The sequence below is a fragment of the Pseudophryne corroboree genome, chromosome 10 (genome assembly GCF_028390025.1).
Source record: "Pseudophryne corroboree isolate aPseCor3 chromosome 10, aPseCor3.hap2, whole genome shotgun sequence".
Lineage (NCBI taxonomy): Eukaryota > Metazoa > Chordata > Amphibia > Anura > Myobatrachidae > Pseudophryne > Pseudophryne corroboree.
Window position 1 is genome coordinate 20,551,903 of NC_086453.1, and position 22,357 is coordinate 20,574,259.

Sequence of the window (22,357 nt, forward strand, 5' to 3'; positions counted from 1 at the left end):
CAGAAATAAGTGCATTGCTGACTTGCACAATAAAATAGCTATTTGTAATGTCTTAACTGAAAACCTTTCTTTAATGTATAGTAAGTGAGAAAAGTTTGAGGGTAGTCCAGGTGAAAAGTAAGTGGTGTAGACACAATCAAATTGCCTAAAACCTGCCCAAAATCAGGTCAAATAAATAGAACAAGACATAAAGTAAGACAATAGATCAAAGGCAACACTTTAATGGTCAAAGCAAAAGTCCAGTAACTGACAAATGACAAGTCTCCTAAGGGATGTTTTTCTTCTGATGTTTATTCGTGTAAATAAAACAGAAAATAGAACAATGTGTAGTACTGTCTCACTTCACAATTTTATATTTGCTTTTGAGACCCAATGGCTAAAGGGAAATAGCAAAAGGGGTACCAAAACTCACTTATCAAAAGAGTAAGCCAAGAATTTATAGGTTTCTTTTACATAGAAGGTGGGGATCAATTTCATATGGGTATAGTTACAGAAGCAAGAATCTAATATAGTGTAACCAAAACTCACACAATTTGTGGATGGGTTCTTCCGATCAAGGTTTCTTTTTACTGGTCAATCGCAATCATTCTTCAAGTGACTTTTTTACAACCAGTTAGGCATGAGGAGGAAATACAACAATGTGTAGTAATATGTACTTTGACAACAATTTCACCATGGTGAAAGAAGCTTCAGAATATTTAAGTCAGTGATAGCCATCCAAAATTTGTATAGGCGTATCTAAAGACTCACATAGCAGTGAAGTCATCAAGGTTTCTTTACAGGCTCCCAAATTTCACCCTGGTGATAGTAACTGAACACACCAAAACTCACAGCTTAGACAGGCTGAATCCTCACATTAAGGTATCTTTATCCATGCTTATACGGTCATAAAACCCTTGGTTTCCAGTTTAGACAACAAAAACTTTCTTTTTTTATCTAGCAATTAAAAAATGTTAAAACCAAACAATAAAATCCTTAGAAGCCCAGCAAATTGGAAGGCAGATGTTATAATGTACAAAAAACACAAAAGAATGTAGGTCTGGACTACAGTATTATTATGCTAAGTGTACCTTCTTAATCAGGTGTTTGGAATAATAAACAGTCCTTTTGGTTCCACAGTCTCTTTACCAATGCATTTCGGTCCATTAGGGACCTTTGTCAAGGTCCCTAGAGGACACCACGACAAAGGTCCATAGAGGATCGAAACACGTTGGTTTGATTGATGATCTATTTTGGACCATGGGTCCTCCTTTACTGGTGAACTCAAATCAGCTTTCCATTGATTTTCTAAATGTTGTGTGTTGCTTTGATGAAAGGAAGGTGTTGGATGTCACAATGGGTCTGCTGTAACAGAGAAATTAATATGAAGTCAGGTTGTAAAGGGTTGTTGAATTTGCAAGGAAAGTGAGAAAGTGTTTTAGCTGAAGATATTTAAAGTGAAGATAAAGATAGCTCTTTGTGGCTAAATTGTTGGTAAACAAGCACTTTCAGTTTGGCAAGGCGCGCCCATGCCTAGCCATGTCAAGCTGCGGCATCTGCCATTCCTATTCATGCAAATGGGGCACATGAGCATCTAAGAAGCATGTGCATTCATGCAAATGGGGTGCGTGAGCATCTAAGAAGCATGCGCGCCCCAGAAATGCATGCGGTCTTGCCTAAAAAGGCGTGATTATGGCAACATGTAGCCACAAAGAGTGTTGCTACATCTGAATAAATGTACATTTTAAATGTAACCTTTTTTTTACAGGCTCTGAAGACCAAGTTACTTCTGTTGGAAAAAAGTTTATCACAGCATTTCTGCAGAATCAAAATTTTAAGGAAATGCCTCAACGAGAAATTCTTGTGACTGGCATCTCACCTGACACCACAGTTACTTTCACTCTTATGAACTCCAATTTTAGTAAGGTTATGAAGATTGGCAAACATGAATCTGTTACAATTGCTATCACATCTATTGGTGAGCTAAAAGGAACAGCATTATGTCCACATGCTGCGCTGATTACAGCTGATGCAGATGTTACTGTGATGTCTCGTAATTACAGAAACAATAGTGGTGATATGACTTTAATTTACCCTGTTCACCAGTTGGGATTTGAATATTTTATAATTACCCCTCAAAAGGGACCAGAAAATCAATATAAAGAATTCTTAGTGGTTTCGTATGAAAAACAAACAACTGTTGACATCTATCTAAAAGGTACTATAAATTATAATGGGACAAATTATTTAAAGGGTGACAAGATGACACTGAACCTTGAGCCATTCAATATTATTCAAATTCAGAGTAAAGATGATCTCTCAGGCACTAAAGTTGTATCTCAACATCCTGTTGCTGTCATGACTGGGCACACATGTGCTGAGAATAAAATAGGCTGTTCTCATGTCTATGAACAGCTCCGGCCCGTTGAAAGTTGGGGATCCTCATTCTTTATCCCAGGCTTATCTTTCCAGACTAACCATGACAATGTCTTAGTTATGGCTTCTCAAAATACTTCTATTCAGTATAAATCTGGAGAGAAAAAAGTGTCAAAAAATGTGGAATCTGGAGAATTGATTCAGATTAATGTCTGTCGGTCTTCACCACTGACCATAAACAGCAATAGTAGCATTCAGGTTTTGCTTTATAGCACCAGTGGGACATCGAATCACAAACCTATTGGTTCATTTCTAACTATTATACAAGCCAATATATCATTTGGCATTATTTATAACCTCATAGGACAGAATACATTTGATTCTAATTTGGCTGTTTTTACAATCAAGACATCAAGTGTTCCAGGTATTACTTTTGATGGGAAGTCTCCAACAAACATTGAGTGGAAAAAATTCCCTGGCTCTGAATATTCCTGGGCAGAATATAACTATGGCAGTGGCTTCAGCTTTCATACTGTCCAGCACCCTACAGAACCCTTTGGACTTCTTAGCATTGGTTACTCAATGAACATGGCCTATGGATTTGTGGCACCCTGTATTAAAGGTAAATTCTATGTATTTTATTGTCTGAATGCAAATACAATTTGTTTAGTTCAGGCATTTGTCTGTAACTTAATAATAAAATTACTAATAAAATTAAAAATTATTTATATTTTAAAAAAGATTCCTAATTTATCAATTGAGAAAAGCTATTTTACTTCATATAACTATTTCATTACACTTACCACAGCAAAATAAATATTAATTTGGTTGCCTAAATTTGATATCGTTTGGAAATATGTAATTATTATAATGTATTTTTAAACACATTTGTCAGAAATGGTTTTTGAATTCAGGTACTTTATTATCATTTTAAATTTTATAAAAAGTGATTATGTTTATTATTATTTTGTTATAAATTTAAGCCTCCTAATATAAGATTGTATACATGAGTATTTTTATTATACAATCAATCATCTATATGTGCAGTCTTAACATTTAGAAAATATGGTCTAAGGTTGAAACTGAAAATAATATATCATTATTATACTGTAACTTCCTGTACTGTATAAAGATATTTGAGGTGAATGTCTATCAATTTAAAATATCTTGACTGAAAGTGCTAAAATACATTTAAACTTACTGTACCTTATTTGATGCTGCTTACTGCTGGACCCTTGCCATTCATGGTTTGCTCTCTATATCCCCTTAATTCATCTAAACTGTAACATAAGAATTGTATACTGAGCAAAAACAACTCCCCATTCTGGGTTATCACATAAGACACTGACTTAAAGATGGATGCAGAAAAGATGAGCACAATCATTAACCCCTTCAGTGGTATGCACGAAAATGTTCCAGGGCAGCCAGCGCTGTCAGAGCTGGCCACCCCAGAAGATTTCCATGCATACTACTGGTGGATTCTTTGGGGACAGTTGTGCAGCGTGCATGGTGCCTGGGAATCAGCATAAGCTATTATGGAGTTAAGCATGCCTCCCGGACTCCTATTGGCCGGGGAGTGGGCTTAACTGTATAATAGCTTATGTTGATTCCCGGGCACAGTGCACACTTCACGGATTTCTCTGGAGAATCAGCTAGTAATTAGCAATGATGCTGGTGATGCCCGCAGGTGTTCCCATGCAGGAGATCGCCTATCTTCACCTCCCCACCAGCACTTTAATCCCTGCATCCCTGTTTTGAAAAATTGACCATTGATAGGTGTGTATTTTTTAAATAAAAACCCATTGTGTAAGAGTTTTTGCAATTAACATTGATGCTGGCAAAGCCCACGTGTTTTTCCCCAGGGCAATCACCCCTCTGCACTCCCCCCCTGTACTTTAACCCCTACGGTTTTTAAATTTAAAAACCCACCATGGGAGGTGTGTATTTTTTAAAGAAAACCCACCACTAAATGGTTAAATGTCTTTATCTTGTGGGGTAAAACCTTCTAAATGCTTTTTGGAACTTGTAAACTACTATAGATCATTTATAAAGGATGACTTTATTTTATTGGCATACAAAGTAACAGAGGGAATGGTTACCCAAAGCCATTAAAGTATCTCATCAATTTATACTAGCTCCAATCACTTGCCAACCATATGGAATTTATAATATTTATCTTTTTATCTTCACATTGATACTTTAGCTGCAGGAGTAGTGGCAGTCACATACCAAAGATCCTCTGCCTGCAAACTACAGTATATTACATTCTTCTCACAAAACTTTGTCAGCTAAAAGAAATAAAAAATGTGCCACTAGCATTAAATCATGCTTTAGGAAAATGGTGTCATTACTTAAAAGGAGCCAGCATCCCATGAAATTATACACCATTGTTTTACAAAATTCAGTGCTCAGGGAACCCTAAGAGTGAATTTTTTTAATAATTTGTGCTAGAGCACATATGTATTTATATCTGACTGTCACATTTAAAAAGATCCATAGGTAAAACTAATTATTTATGCCTACAGTGCTCCACTTTCCCTCTATAAACATTCATATTTCAAGAACTTCATTTCGTTGCAATCTTCAAACCCCCAGTGTTTCTTTGTCACTTTCAACTCCCTACTTTGCCCACCTCTGCCTCGACTCCTTTCCTCACTCTCTGCATTTGACTTTGCCTTCTACTTCACATACACTATTTGCCACATACATCAGGACATCACATCCCACCAAACCCTTAGCAAACTGCCCTCTCCTTTCCTTGACATCCCTCCCAATTCATCTTACCATCTCTGACTTCTATTTCCCTTATATCTGTAGATGAAGTCATGGCCCTTATCCGGTCCTCCCCTCTCTACCTGCCCACTATATAATTTTCCACTCTGCCTCCTCTGCCACATCTCTCCAGCTGTCTGTTCCAGTTTTGGCAACCTCAATATTCTCTCCCTTACAACAGGCACTGCCTCCTCATCCTTCATGCATGCCCTTGTCTCCCCATTCTTAAAAACCTACATTTGATCCTAACTCTCTTTGCAAATACTGACCTATCTCTATCCTCCTTTTGCATCCAAACTCTTTGATCATATTGTCTACATCTGCCTCACCAGATGTAGACAATATGATCAAGCTTGGAAAATTGCTGTGATTCTCGCTCTTCTTTACTCCAAAATGTCACACAATGCCATTTTATCTGCCTGATTTGTGTGTGGCAGTATATTCTGCAAGTTTATTGTGCTTAATATTGACCCAGATATATGGCATCTACACAATCATCTACATGGTTGAGTCACATTATTAGGACCATCTCCTACATTTGATGTTGGCAGCACATAGCCCATTAAGTACATCATGTGTCATATGCTGTCTTGGTGGGTTTATAAGTTGTGCAATAGGCCATCTGCACACATATCACTCTTTGCTGTCATGTGTAAAAGGGGCAATTTATCTGAGTTGCCAAATGGAATGATTATCAGCTTTTGGGCCAAGTGTGGCAGTATTTTTGAAACAGCGCAGTTATGAACTGTTCACATGCTGCTGTGGTGAAGGTGTATCATGACTGAACAAAAAGTACCATTGGAAATTGCGGAGCACCATGTGCCATTGATGTGAGAGGTGAACATCAACTATGAAGGTGCATGAGGGCTGACCAACACACTACAGTGCAGCAGCTCACCATTAAAATGAATCAGGGAGTTTACAGATGAGTGTCTAAAATGATAGTTTAGCCAATCTAGCTGCTGTCCATGCTGCACATAGCATCATCTCTGGCTATTAGCTGGTGGTCTTAATAATGTGACTCGACCATGTATATTTTTGGGCAAGTGGCACTTCCTTGACTTTATGGACCCATGAACACTGCCTTCACTAGATTTGGCATATTTAAATCTGGCTTTAATTTTAATTAACTGCTCTGGCTGCAAATTGTTGCCATAGTATTAGGCTCACTGCCTAGCTGCAGCATAATAAGACTTTCTTTTAATCCAGCATATTTGTGACTTCCCTATACACAACCCAGAGTTTCTTATTTTAAACCTTAAAATTACTAACATCACTGAGTGATTGCTATCAATGATTTATTATTCTAATATCAAGAACAGGGTACTACAGCCTGTATATTTGTGCAAGAAAGTCCAAAATTTCTTGTGGAGATCACTGTTGAACAACCAGTGCATTATTATCCTTACCCTTATCTTTGGTTGCAATAATACTAACTACCGGTTAATACGCTAATTCCAAAAACAGGCAGCACTGATTCTCAACAGACACTTTCCAGGTCTGATGTTGCTCCATGTGGATGTTGGTAACTTTCCATTACCATTTTCCTCTCTATTTCCTCCATGTTTATTAATGCTAGCTGGTGTCCTTATTCCTCCTATGGGGCGGACATGCAGAATCGGAGGGACTCTGTACTTGGTGTTATGTGATTACTGATATCACTATGGTGTCAAAGTCAAATCAGACCAACCTATTTAACCCCTCTCTGACACTATAAAGGTGCCAGAGTATTAGTGTTTACATCTTTGCTCCAGCATTCACTCATAATTTAGCACAAAAAGTTATCCCTGGAAAGAACCAGGAGACGAGAAAGTTAACCTCGTTGTGGGGGCACTCTTTTATTAAATTTAATTGATTGTCCTTATATATAACATTTTACTTTTATTACATCAATATAAAATAGATCTAATAATGTGTACTAATTCCCCTATAAAAAAGAATTTACTAAAACAAGTGAAGAAGAAACAGATGAAGAGGCATGTAATCTCCAGTGAGAAATCTTATCCTATTTACCATTTAGGATAAGACCTGCACCTCTTAATACAACCCTACCCACGGGTGAAAAATATATGTGAATAATAATCATACACAGTGGTCTTCTAGAAATAATTAATGACCACTTATTGGCACTAAACAATTTAGACGGTAGAGTCAGCATACAGAATTGTCTGAAAAATAAATATATCAGCATATATTGTTTCAGTCATTAAGCAGAAAGTTTCTTAGCATAACATTTGTATGTTCAATTGAAGGCAAACAGCGTTTGTAACCATTGATGAGAAAACTAATTATAAATAAAGATTTTTAAATAAGCATGCTTTCCTACATCATAGTATCCGCAAGAAATGTTGCCTTAAACTCCTGTAAGAAATTGAAACAACCACCATACATAGTTGCAGTCTAATTTTTTAAACAATTAGCTGTCAGAGCCACCTGTAAATAAAACTTCTGAGGAAAGGATAATTTGTAACAGTTAAGGTGCATACACACAGAGAGAGATAACTGAAAGTAACCTCACCGCTGACCACAAAGTTCCCACCATTGGTTACAATGGAGCGCATGGGCGCTACATTGTAACACTGCCGTGTGCCGCCTGTCATACAGTACAGGAACACACAGCCAATCAGGAGGGTGCCACAATGTGGCGCTCCCTGATTGGCTGAAGGAACCCTCTTAGACATAAGTCAGAGGGGGTTTCTGGCATTCGGAGAAAGGGGTCCCATGTGAAAACATGGGGCCCCTTTCAGTGCGAGGTCGGGTGTCCATTTTTTTATTTTGACAAGTACCTGGATAACAAATGGATTACAAGAAGAAGAGCCTTCTACACTGGATTTTGTGAGTATAATTTTTTCCACAGGTACACCATGGATTCTATATGGAGAAGAGGACCGACCCTTGTGTGAACATAGGTAAGTATGTGTATATGGAGGTGTGGATGTATGCATTAAAGTTATACTTTCAAGGTGTGTGTCTTATGTTTTTATTGTGGTATTTATTTTAGGAGTAGTACTACAGGTACCAGCGGGCCCGGTTTTCCTCTGCATACTGGTACTTGTGGTTCACCAAGTACCAGCTTGCGGGGGAGGCTTGCTGGGACTTGTAGTACTGCTACTAAAAACAATATTCATTTTTTTCCAAAACGGCTATCAGCCTCCCATCCGCAGCCCTTGGATGGGGGGGACAGCCTCGGGCTTCACCCCTGGTCCTTGGGTGGCTGGAGGGGGGGGACCCCTTGATTGAAGAGTTCCCACTCCTCCAGGGTACCCCGGCCAGGGGTGACTAGTTGGTTATGTAATGCCAGGGCCGTCGGGACCTATATAAAAGTGTCCCCCGGCTCTGGCATTACATATCTGGCTAGTGGAGCCCGGTGCTGGTTTCAGAAATACGGGGGACCCCTACGCTTTTTGTCCCCCGTATTTTTGGAACCAGGACCAGGTGCAGAGCCCGGTGCTGGTTGTTTAAATATGGGGGAACCTCTATCATTTCCCCCCCCATATTTTTGCAACCAGGATCGGCTCAAAGAGCCCGAGGCTGGTTTGGCTTAGGAAGGGGGACCCCACGCAATTTTTATTATTATTTTAACACTGTTTTTTTTTAACAAGGTGCACAATGAAGCCCAGCACGGATCTCTCAGATCCGGCCGAGATTCATTGTATTAAAGTCGGCAGTGTTTTACAAGTCACTCATGTAAAACACTGCCTAAAAAAACGAATGACATCGACATCGGTAAAACCGAAAATGCAGAATACGGCATCTTAGTAAATTAGTCGTACTAAATTCAAAAAGTTGCATATTTACACTTTCGATGTCATTCGTGATTGAATTTTGACCTCAAACGGGAAAATACGATTTTTAGTAAATATACCCCATTGTTGGAACCTGTGGGAGCTTACATAGCAGCAAGAGTAAATAATTCACCTTCCAGAGTTAATTTTACAAATATAAATCTTCATTCCATGTCCTGCCAGGGATCTATAATATAGTACCGTAAAGATATATGATAGCAACCCCTTTCTTTATAGTAGAAAATTAAGCTGATTTATAATCCCAAATCCATGAGTCCCATAAGGTATTATGATCATCTCATTTACAATATGTGTACAATAACACTGCTGTATTGGATTTGACTTGCTTATGATGTCATAAAATTGTACAGCACTTGATAGGAGTGTTCAAGCATTCTACATTCCATGATAAAAATGCTATACTCTGCTTAACCAAAGTAGAAGCTACTGATAAACTAGGCATCTTATCCTATATCTTTTAAATTAAACAATAAAGTAAGAGGTATTTGGAAAAATATAATGCCCCCTGTCCCAGCAAGCAAAGGGGCCCACAAAACATCCTATAAATTGATTGTATGTGGAGTCTCAAAAGCACCAAATAAAATCGAAACTGTGAAAATAATAATAATAATTGTATAGTCCTAAACATGTTAAACTTTTTAAGCACCAGAGAATGCTTTGAGGTTATATAAGCACACAATATATAAAAAAATTGAAGACAAACTGAAAAATGTGGAAGGGTGGGAAGAAAAGAGGGAGATGCAGAGGGGAGGTAGGTAAAGAAAGGAGCAATAAGAAAACCTTTGGTCAACCAAGAACCTCAGCCAAAAATTCCTACAAAATATTAAGAAAAATGATAAACTATAACTTTGATAGTATATTCGCTCATCAAAAATGGCTAACTCCATAGTGTAAGCACTGTATGGATGCCATAACCTAGGTGTAACATATCAGTCAGCATCAGCAGCAGGAGAAGAGGATAAAGAATCCAGGAAGTTTTTGGCATGTGTTGAAGTGTCAAAGTAGTGTTTGTCACCATTGTGGGAGATCCTCAATTTTGCAGGATAGATTAATGTGAATTTTAAACCTGCATCAAAAAAAGCTTTACAAACAGGGAGAACTAATTTCTCTTCATTGCCCCTTGGTATGAGATATCCTGAAATAACAATAATTGATGTACCTGGTTTTCAAGCCCCTTAGATTTGCAATAAGCATCAAGCACACTGACCTTGTCCATGCAATTCAGCACTTTCATTATAACAGAATGAGGTAGGCGGTGATCAGAGGAATGGTCAGGACCAATCCAATTCTATCACTCAACAATGAGAGAGCCTGAAGGGAGGATACAATGAAGCTCAGAGGGAAACCAATAGTAAACCAAGTCCAGTATATAATTTTGTTTCATGGATTCTGAGAAACCAATGGGAGGTACATTAAGGTGACAATTCTGATTTTTGAGATCTTCTAGTTTGTCCTGCATTGCAGAAATGGCCGACTACTGTTTATGAATCAAAGTCTGAGCCTCAGACAGCTCATCATCAACATTGGACATGCATTGTTCTGCCTCTGTGAAGCAGCAGCCATGTTCTGTAAGCTTTGTCATCACTGAATTGATGGCTTCCTTAGACCAGCCAACATGTTATTTAATAAAGGGGAAAGGAGTGCAGAGAGCTCTAGTGCCTTGCCCACAGATTCTGCACTATATTATGCAGGATTTGAAATGCCCGCCTTCCAAATTGCTGTCAGATGAGGGAGAGACAGGTTGGCTAGTAGGGGTTTACAAACTGCAGGGATCCAGGGCATATGCTGTACCTGCCTGTTCTTATCCATGGGGATCCTCAAATGTTGTCCTGGATCCTCCATTGTCTATGGTGATGGGGTGTTGGAAAGGAGTGCTCAGGGAGCGCGGTAAGTGTTGGTAAGAGTCAGCTCAGTAAGAATTCAGCCAGTCAGCTCAGCCTGTCCAGAGGAAGTCAAAACCTGACTGAAAGAAAAAAAATGCACTGTTAATTATAGGTACATTCTAGTGTGTTAATGCAAGCTTTTTTTTTTAGGTATAATAGTCCTACACTTAACATCATACAGTATTTTTTGACTATCTGACATTTTTAGTAACACTTAATGTATGGAGCCTGATGCAGATAAAGGATTTGTTCAAGTTGTGGATTCAAGTATGACTGTTGCTTAATCAGTATTAGAAAACTACACATTAGAATACTTAAGAAAGCTTCAAAACAAGTTACTACAAGAGAATTTAAAGAAAGTACAATAAATCAATACTTGTTTGTTATTACCTTGAATGGTTAGTTTAGGGGTTCCGATGTCAACTTGCCGTTGGATTGTAAATGTTTTGGTGGACAAGAGCTAGCAGGTGAGACTAGGGAAGTATATATCTGGGGTTCGGACTACTAGTATAGGGGCCTCTCAAGGATATGTTATTTCTACCTTGCTTTTTTAACTCTTTACAAATGACTTCACCTCGAGTGACCAATCTGTTAAGATTCTGATATTTACAGATGATAGTAGTCAATGGTCTCATCAGAGATGGTGAGGAGTCTGCATACAGAAGGGAGAATGTGCAATTGGCTTGGTGGTGCAGCCAGAACTACTTAAAGCTGAACCCATTGAAAATTGTTGAAATGGTAGTGGATTTTAAGAGGCATACTTTGGTAGTGCCCCCATTCACAATTAATAATTGTGTAGTGTCTGTGGTGGATTCCTTCAGGTTCCTGGGGTCTTTGATTTCCTGAGATATGAAATGGGGTACCAAACACAGACAATTTTGTTTAAAAAACACACAGCAAAGGTTTTATTTCTTTGCACAGTTAAGGAAGTTTAACTTGCCAATTTAATTATTAATTATTTTTTTACATGAGAGTGATCCAGTATGTCCACTGCTCATCCATCATTGTATGGTTTTGAGCAGCCAATAAGCAGGAGAGAAAGCAACTCCAAAGGGTGATAAGAGCTGCAGAAAGAATCATTGGCACTGACCTTCCCCTCTATTCAGGATATATATTTGTTAAGAGCTGGTAGACAGTTAAGAAATATTGTTGAGGATGTAATTCACCCAGGTCATGTCCAGGTTCAATTGCTTCCATTGGATAGGAAATTTAGTTCATGGCGAGTTAGAACTTAGAGAAATTAACATATTTTTTTTCCACAGATGGTATCCTTGTTAAACACTTAGCATAGGATAGGGCTGCAACCTCTTGACAACAACTTATTTATTTTAGTGGCTTATTTATGGATGAGTGTCTGTTGGCTATTGCTTATTGTTGATGTTTATATTTTTTGTCTTAAGAGAAGTGGTTCCTCAGGAATAATTCCTTGCATATGTTTAATACTTGGTCAATAAATATGAATCTAATTCTGATTCTGAATATTATAAAAATAGGAGGACTGCAAGGAATGGGCACAGCAACTGGCACTACTCAGACAGGGATGGGTAAGTATTTCCATTATACAAATAAAAAAATTGTAATGTTTCATTATTATTTAAAAAAGTTTTTAATATTTCAATTTATAAATATAAGATTCTAATATTATTTTGTTAAATATTTTTGAAGTTACTGTGTATTGACTACAAATACATTGTTTCATGGATATCATTTATAAAGATATAGAAAACCAGTAATGTCAATTTTTAGCATATTTTAGTCTGCTATTACAAGCATGTTTTAGATATAATATCCTACACTTCAAATTGTACCATGTTTTCAGACCATCTGACATTTTTAGATACAATTAATGTTTGCAGAGTGATATAGATAAAGGATTGGATTAAGTTGAGGATTAAAGTGTGGCTTTATATTAATCAATATTAGAAAAATACACATTGTAATACAAAAATAAGGTCCAAAACATTTTACTACAGGGGAGATTAAAAAAAGGAAATTAAGACAAAAAAGTAATTAGCAGCTGTTCTGATTTCTCATAGTATTATATTTTAATGATTCCTATAAAAAGCACAAAATTCACAAATAAATTGATGTTTTTATTATTTTTACAATAGGAGGATTGGAAGGAACAGGCACAACTGGCATGACTCAGACAGGCTGGGGTGAGCATTCCCATTATAAAAGTTTAAGAAAAAAATTGTAATGTTTCATTATTATTCAAAAATATGTTTTGCATACTTTAATTTGAAAAAATAATACATATAAAGATATTTGAGACTAGTGTACTTTGATTACATGTACATTGTTTTATGTAAAGCATTTATAAAGATACAGAAAACATGTACTGTTTATTATATGTACTTTCTAGTCTGTAAATATAAGTATATTTTAGTTATATTATTCCTACAACTCAATTCATGCTATGTTTTCAGACCATCTGACATTTTTAGATACAGTTTAAAGTTTGGAGACTCATACAGATAAAGTATGTGATCAAGTCTTGGACTGAAGTATGACTGGTTTAATCACTTTCAGAAAATTCCACAGTGAAATGCTAAAAAATGTTTCATTACAATTTACTAAAAGACTAATTTGAAAAAGTATAATAAGGCTAAAAAAGTGATTAGCAGCTGCTGATTGCTTATAGAAGTATATTTTATTTATTTTTTTATTTAAAAAGTATAAGAATCTAAAATAAACTGATGTTTTTATTATTATGAAAATGGAAGATTGTAAGGAGTGGGTAAAACTGATATTACTAAGACAGTGATAGGAGATCATTTCCAATATAAAAAACAAAAAATGAATATCTGCAATGTTTCATTATCATTCAAAAATGTATCTCGTATATCTTAACATGAAAAGTTTCTAATTTTGTTTTTGTTAAAGTAATTTGTGTTTTATGGGTATTGACTTCAATTACATTGTTACTTTAATAATTTATAAACATAGTGAAAACCTGTACTGTTAATTTTGAGCACATTTTTATCTGTTAACACACACGTTTTAGGTATAATATCCTACACCTCAATTTGTATAGAGTTTTCATACCATCTGACATTTTTAGATACAGTTTAATGTTTACATACTGATACAGATAAAGAATTAGATCAAGGTGTGGCTGTAAATGAATCGGTATTAGAAAAATACACATTGTAATGCTAAAAAAGGTTTAAAACAATTATCTTCAAGAGAAATAAAAGAAAAAGCAAATTAAAATTTAGGCAAAAAAGTGATCAGCAGCTCTTCTGAGTTTTCGTTAAAGTACATTTTAACATTTCATTTAGGAAACAATAGATCTGCAAATAAATTGATGTTTTTTTTTATTCTAACAATAGGAGGATTGGAAGGAACAGGCACAACAACTGGCATGACCCAGACAGGCTTAGGTGAGCATTTCCATTATATAAAAAAATATTTGTAACGTTTCATTATCATTCAAAAATATGTTTTGTATATATTAATTTGAAAATATAACTTTCTAATTGTATTTTTGATAAAGATATTTGAGGGTAATGTGTTTTGACTACAAATACATTATTTTATGTTAATCATTTCTAAAGATACACAAAACTTCTAGTTTATTATATGTACATTCTAGTCTGTTAATAGAAGCATTTTTTATGTATAATACTGTATTGTGTAACAGTGTATTATGGGCCTAATTTAGAGTTGATCACAGCAGCAAATTTGTTAGCATTTGGCAAAACCATGTGCACTGCAAAGGGGCAGATATAACATGTGCAGAGAGAGTTATATTTGGGTGTGGTGTGTTCACACTGAAATCTAAATAGCTATGTAAAAAAGCAGCCATAATTTCCCCTGCACAGAAACAAAATAACCCACCCAAATATAACTATCTCTGCAAATGTTATATCTGCCACACCTGCGGTGCACATGGTTTTGCCCAACTGCTAACAAATTTGATGCTGCAATCAACTCTGAATTACCCAATTTGTACAGTGTATTTAGACCATCTGAGGAAATTTTTGATAGCAATTAATGTTTGGAATTTGATGCAGATTAAAGATGTTATTAAGTTATAGATTCAAGAATGGCTGTGATTAATTCAGTATCAGAAAATTACACATTGGAATAATAAGAAGCGTTTAAAATATTGAGAAATATATTAATTTGAAAAATATAAATTAAGGCAAAGAAGATGATTAGTAGCCATTCTGATTTGTTAAAGAAGCATATTTTAATATTCCTCGAAGAAGTCATTGTAAAATTAATTAATGTTTTTATTATTCTGAAAATAGGAGGATTGCAAGGAATGGGCACAACAACTGGCACTACTCAGACAGGGATGGGTAAGCATTTCCAATACGTAAATCTAAAATATTTGTAATATTTTGTTATTTAAAAAAAAAAAGTTTTGAATATTTGAATTAATAAATATAAGATTCTATTATTACTTTTGTTAAATATTTTTGAAGATAATGTGTATTGACTACAAATACATTGTTTCATGAATATCATTTATTAATATATAGTAACTTGTAATGTCAATTTTAAGCACAGTTTAGTCTGCTATGTAGGCATGTTTTAGCTGTAATATCCTACATTTTAAATTGTACCATGTTTTCTGACCATCTGGCATTTTTAGATACAATTAATGTTTGCAGACTGATACAGATAAAGGATTGGATTAAGTTGAGGATTAAAGTGTTGCTTTATATTAAACAATATTAGAAAAACACACATTGTAATATTAAATATGGTCCAAAACAATTTACTATAGGAGACACTAAAAAAAAGTAAATTAATGCAAAAAGGTAATTAGCAGCTGTTCTGATTTCTCTTAGTAGTATATTTTAATGATTCCTTTAGGATGCACAAAATTCACAAATAAATGATTGTTTTTGTTAATCTTACAATAGGAGGATTGGAAGGAACAGGTACAACTGGCATGACTCAGACAGGGATAGGTGAGCATTTCCATTATAACTATTAAAAAAATTGTAATGTTTCATTATCATTCATGTTTTGTATATTTTAATTTGAAAAAATAATAAATAAATATAACGATATTTGAGATTAGTGTGCTTTTATTACAAGTACATTGTTTTATGTTAAGCATTTATAAAGATACAGAAAACATGTAATGTTTATTTATATGTACTTTCTAGTCTGTAAATATAAGTATGTTTTAGTTATAATAGTCCTACACCTCAATTCATGCAAAGTTTTCAGACCATCTGACATTTTTAGATACAGTTTAAAGTTTGGAGACTCATACAGATAAAGGATGTGATCAAGTTTGGGACTCAAGTATGACTGTGATTTAATCACTTTCAGAAAATTCCACATTGGAATGCTAAAAAATGTTTCAATATAATTTACTAAAAGATACATTTTTATAAAAGTATATTAAGGCTAAAAAATTTATTATCAACTGCTGATTGCCTAAAAAAGCATATTTTAATGATTTTTTTAAAAAGTATTAAAATCTAAAATACATTGATGTTTTTATTAATATAAAAATGCAAGATTGTAAGGAGTGGTTAAAACTGATATTACTAAGACAGGGATAGCAGAGCATGTCCAATATAAAAAAAAAATAATATATGCAATGTTTCATTATCATTCAGAAATGTATCTTGTATAATTTATAAGAAAAGTTTCTAATTTTGTTTTTGTTAGTCATTTGTGATTTATGGGTATTGACTTCAATTACATTATGTTACTTTAATAATTTATAAAGATAGAGAAAACCTGTACTGTTAATTTTGAGCACATATTAGTCTGTTAATACACACGTTTTAGGTATAATATCCTACACCTCAATTTGTATAGTGTTTCCATACCATCTGACATTTTTAGATACAGTTCAATGCTTACATACTGATACAGATAAAGAATTAGATCAAGGTGTGGCTGTAAATGAATCAGTATTAGAAAAATACACCTTCTAATGCAAAAAAAAAGGTTTAAAACAATTATTTTCAAGAGAAATAAAAGAAAAATCAAATTAAATTTAGGCAAAAAAGTGATTAGCAGCTGTACTGAGTTTTACTTAAAGTATATTTTAACATTTCCTTTAGGAATCAATAGATCTGCAAATAAGTTGATGTTTTTATTATTCTAACAATAGGAGGATTGGAAGGAACAGGCACAACAACTGGCATGACCCAGACAGGCTTAGGTGAGCATTTCCAGTATATAAAAAATATTTGTAACGTTTCATTATCATTCAAAAATATGTTTTGTATATTTTAATTTGAAAATATAACTTTCCAATTGTATTTTTGATAAAGATAATTGAGGGTAATATGTTTTGACTACAAATACATTATTTTATGTTAATCATTTCTAAAGATACACAAAACTTCTACAGTTTATTATATGTACATTCTAGTCTGTTAATAGAAGCATTTTTTAGGTATAATAGGGCCTAATTTAGAGTTGATCACAGCAGCAAATTTGTTAGCATTTGGCAAAACTATGTGCACTGCAAGGGGGCAGATATAACATGTGCAGAGAGAGTTAGATATGGGTGTGGTGTGTTCACACTGAAATCTAAATTGCAATATAATAATAAAGCTGCCATAATTTACCCTGCACAGAAACAAAATAACCCACCCAAATCTAACTATCTCTGCAAATGTTATATCTGCCACATCTGCAGTGCACATGGTTTTGCCCAACTGCTAACAAATTTGCTGCTGCAATAAACTCTTAATTACCCAATTTGTACAGTGTATTTAGACCATCTGACAAAATTTTTGATAGCAATTAATGTTTGGAATTTGATGCAGATTAAAGATGTTATTAAGTTATAGATTTAAGAATGGCTGTGATTAATTCAGTATTAGAAAATTACACATTGGAATAATAAGAAGCGTTTAAAAAATTGAGAAATAGATTCATTTGAAAAATATAAATGAAGGCAAAGAAGATAATTAGTAGCCATTCTGATTTGTTAAAGTAGCATATTTTAATATTCCTTGAAGAAGTCATTGTAAAATTCATTAATGTTTTTATTATTCTGAAAATAGGCGGATTGCAAGGAATGGGCACAACAACTGGCACTACTCAGACAGGGATGGGTAAGCATTTCCAATACATAAATCAAAAATATTTGTAATGTTTCATTATTATTTCAAAAAGTTTTTAATATTTTAATTCATAAATATAAGATTCTAATATTACTTTTGTTAAATATTTTTGAAGTTGATGTGTATTGACTACAAATACATTGTTTCATGTATATCACTTATAAAGATATAGAAAACCTGTAATGTCAATTTTAAGGACATTATAGTCTGCTATGTAAGCATTTTTTTGCTGTAATATCCTACACTTTAAATTGTACCATGTTTTCAGACCATCTGGCATTTTTAGATACAATTAATGTTTGACAGACTGATACAGATAAAGGATTGGATTAAGTTAAGGATTAAAGTTTGGATTTATATTAATCAATATTAGAAAAATACACATTGTAATATAAAAATATGGTCCAAAACTATTTATTACAGGGGAGATTAAAAAATGGAAATTAAGACAAAAAAGTAATTAGCAGCTGTTCTGATTTCTCATAGTATTATATTTTAATGATTCCTATAAAAAGTACAAAATTCACAAATAAATTGATTGTTTTTATTATTCTTACAAAAGGAGGATTGGAAGGAACAGGCACACCTGGCATGACTCAGACAGGCTGGGGTGAGCATTCCCATTATAAAAATTTAAGAAAAATTTGTAATGTTTCATTATTATTCAAACATATGTTTTGCATATTTTATTTTGAAAAATTAATACATATAAAGATATTTGAAAATAGAGTACTTTGATTACATGTACATTGTTTTATGTAAATCATTTATAAAGAAACAGAAAACCTGTACTGTTTATTATATGTACTTTCTAGTCTTCAAATATAACTATATTTTAATTATATTATTCCTACAACTCAATTCGTGCAATGTTTTCAGACCATCTGACATTTTTAGATACAGTATAAAGTTTGGAGACTAAACAGATAACAGATGTGATCAAGTCTTGGACTCAAGAATGACTGTGGTTTAATCACTTTCAGAAAATTCCACAGTGGAATGCTAAAAAATGTTTCATTACAATTTACTAAAATACTAATTTGAAAAAGTATATTAAGGCTAAAAAAGTGATTAGCAGCTGCTGATTGCTTATAGAAGTATATTTTATTTTATTTTTATTTAAAAAGTATTAGAATCTAAAATAAACTGATGTTTTTATTATTATGAAAATGGAAGATTGTAAGGAGTGGGTAAAACTGATATTACTAAGACAGTGATAGGAGATCATTTCCAATATAAAAAACAAAAAATGAATATCTGCAATGTTTCATTATCATTCAAAAATGTATCTTGCATATTTTAACATGAAAAGTTTCTAATTTTGTTTTTGTTAAAGTAATTTGTTTTTTATGGGTATTGACTTCAATTACATTGTTACTTTAATCATTTCTAAACATAGAGAAAACCTGTGCTGCTAATTTTGAGCACATTTTAGTCTGTTAATACACATGTTTTAGGTATAATATCCTACACCTCAATTTGTATAGTGTTTTCATACCATCTGACATTTGTAGATACAGTTCAATGATTACATACTGATACAGCTAAAGAATTAGATCGAGGTGTGGCTGTAAATGAATCAGTATTAGAAAAATACACATTGTAATGCTAAAAAAAGGTTTAAAACAATTATCTTCAAGAGAAATAAAAGAAAAAGAAAATTTAAATTTAGGCAAAAAAGTGATTAGCAGCTGTACTGAGTTTTCCTTAAAGTATATTTTAACATTTCCTTTAGGAATCAATAGATCTGCAAATAAGTTGATGTTTTTATTATTCTAACAATAGGAGGATTGGAAGGAACAGGCACAACAACTGGCATGACCCAGACAGGCTTAGGTGAGCATTTCCAGTATATAAAAAATATTTGTAATGTTTCAATATCTTTCAAAAATATGTTTTGTATATTTTAATTTGAAAATATAACTTTCTAATTGTATTTTTGTTAAAGATAATTCAGGGTAGTGTGTTTTGACTACAAATACATTATTATATGTTAATCATTTCTAAAGATATACAGAACTTCTACAGTTTATTATATGTACATTCTAGTCTGTTAATAGAAGCATTTTTTTTAGGTATAATACTGTATTGTGTAACAGTGTATTATGGACCTAATTCAGAGTTGATCACAGAAGCAAATTTGTTAGCATTTGGCAAAACTATGTACAATGGAAGGGGGCAGATATAACATGTGCAGAGAGAGTTAGATATGGGTGTGGTGTGTTCACACTGAAATCTAAATTGCAATATAATAATAAAGCAGCCATAATTTACCCTGCACAGAAACATAATAACCCACCCAAATCTAACATCTGCAAATGTTATATCTGCCACACCTGCAGTGCACATGGTTTTGCCTAACTGCTATCAAATTTGCTGCTGCAATAAACTCTGAATTACCCAATTTGTACAGTGTATTTAGACCATCTGACAAAATTTTTGATAGCAATTATTGTTTGTAATTAAGCAGCTTATCTGATTTTTCATAGTAGTATATTTTATTGATTCCTTTAGGATGCACAAAATTCACAAATAAATTGATTGATTTTATTAATCTTACAATAGGAGGATTGGAAGGAACAGGCACAACTGACATGACTCAGACAGGGATAGGTGAACATTTCCATTATAACTAAAAACAAAATTGTAATGTTTCATTATCATTCATGTTTTTATATTTTAATTTGAAAAAATAATAAATAAATATAAAGATATTTGAGATTAGTGTGCTTTGATTACAGGTACATTGTATTATGTTAAGCTTTTATAAAGATACAGGAAACATGTAATGTTTATTATATGTACTTTCTAGTCTGTAAATATAAGTGTTTTAGTTATAATAGTACTACACCTCAATTCATGCAAAGTTTTCAGACCATCTGACATTTTTAGATACAGTTTAAAGTTTGGAGACTCATACAGATAAATTACGTGATCAAGTTTGGGACTCAAGTATGACTGTGATTTAATCACTTTCAGAAAATTCCACATTGGAATGCTAAAAAATGTTTCAATATAATTTACTAAAAGATACATTTTTATAAAAGTATATTAAGGCTAAAAAATGTATTATCAACTGCTGATTGCCTAAAAAAGCATATTTTAATGATTTTTTTTAAAAAGTATTAAAATCTAAAATACATTGATGTTTTTATTATTATAAAAATGCAAGATTGTAAGGAGTGGGTAAAACTGATATTACTAAGACAGGGATAGCAGAGCATGTCCAATATAAAAAAAAGTATATATGCAATGTTTCATTATCATTCAGAAATGTATCTTGTATATTTTAATATGAAAAGTTTCTAATTTTGTTTTGTTAGTCATTTGTGATTTATGGGTATTGACTTCAATTACATTATGTTACTTTAATAATTTATAAAGATAGAGAAAACCTGTACTGTTAATTTTGAGCACATATTAGTCTGTTAATACACACGTTTTAGGTATAATATCCTACACCTCAATTTGTATAGTGTTTTCATACCATCTGACATTTTTAGATACAGTTCAATGCTTACATACTGATACAGCTAAAGAATTAGATCAAGGTGTGGCTGTAAATGAATCAGTATTAGAAAAATACACCTTGTAACGCTAAAAAAAGGTTTAAAACAATTATTTTCAAGAGAAATAAAAGAAAAAGCAAATTAAAATTTAGGCAAAAAAGTGATTAGCAGCTGTACTGAGTTTTACTTAAAGTATATTTTAACATTTCCTTTAGGAATCAATAGATCTGCAAATAAGTTGATGTTTTTATTATTCTAACAATAGGAGGATTGGAAGGAACAGGCACAACAACTGGCATGACCCAGACAGGCTTAGGTGAGCATTTCCAGTATATAAAAAATATTTGTAACGTTTCATTATCATTCAAAAATATGTTTTGTATATTTTAATTTGAAAATATAACTTTCCAATTGTATTTTTGATAAAGATAATTGAGGGTAATATGTTTTGACTACACATACATTATTTTATGTTAATCATTTCTAAAGATACACAAAACTTCTACAGTTTATTATATGTACATTCTAGTCTGTTAATAGAAGCATTTTTTTAGGTATAATACTGTATTGTGTAACAGTGTATTATGGGCCTAAATTAGAGTTGATCACAGCAGCAAATTTGTTAGCATTTAGCAAAACTATGTGCACTGCAAGGGGGCAGATATAACATGTGCAGAGAGAGTTAGATATGGGTGTGGTGTGTTCACACTGAAATCTAAATTGCAATATAATAATAAAGCTGCCATAATTTACCCTGCACAGAAACAAAATAACCCACCCAAATCTAACTATCTCTGCAAATGTTATATCTGCCACATCTGCAGTGCACATGGTTTTGCCCAACTGCTAACAAATTTGCTGCTGCAATAAACTCTTAATTACCCAATTTGTACAGTGTATTTAGACCATCTGACAAAATTTTTGATAGCAATTAATGTTTGGAATTTGATGCAGATTAAAGATGTTATTAAGTT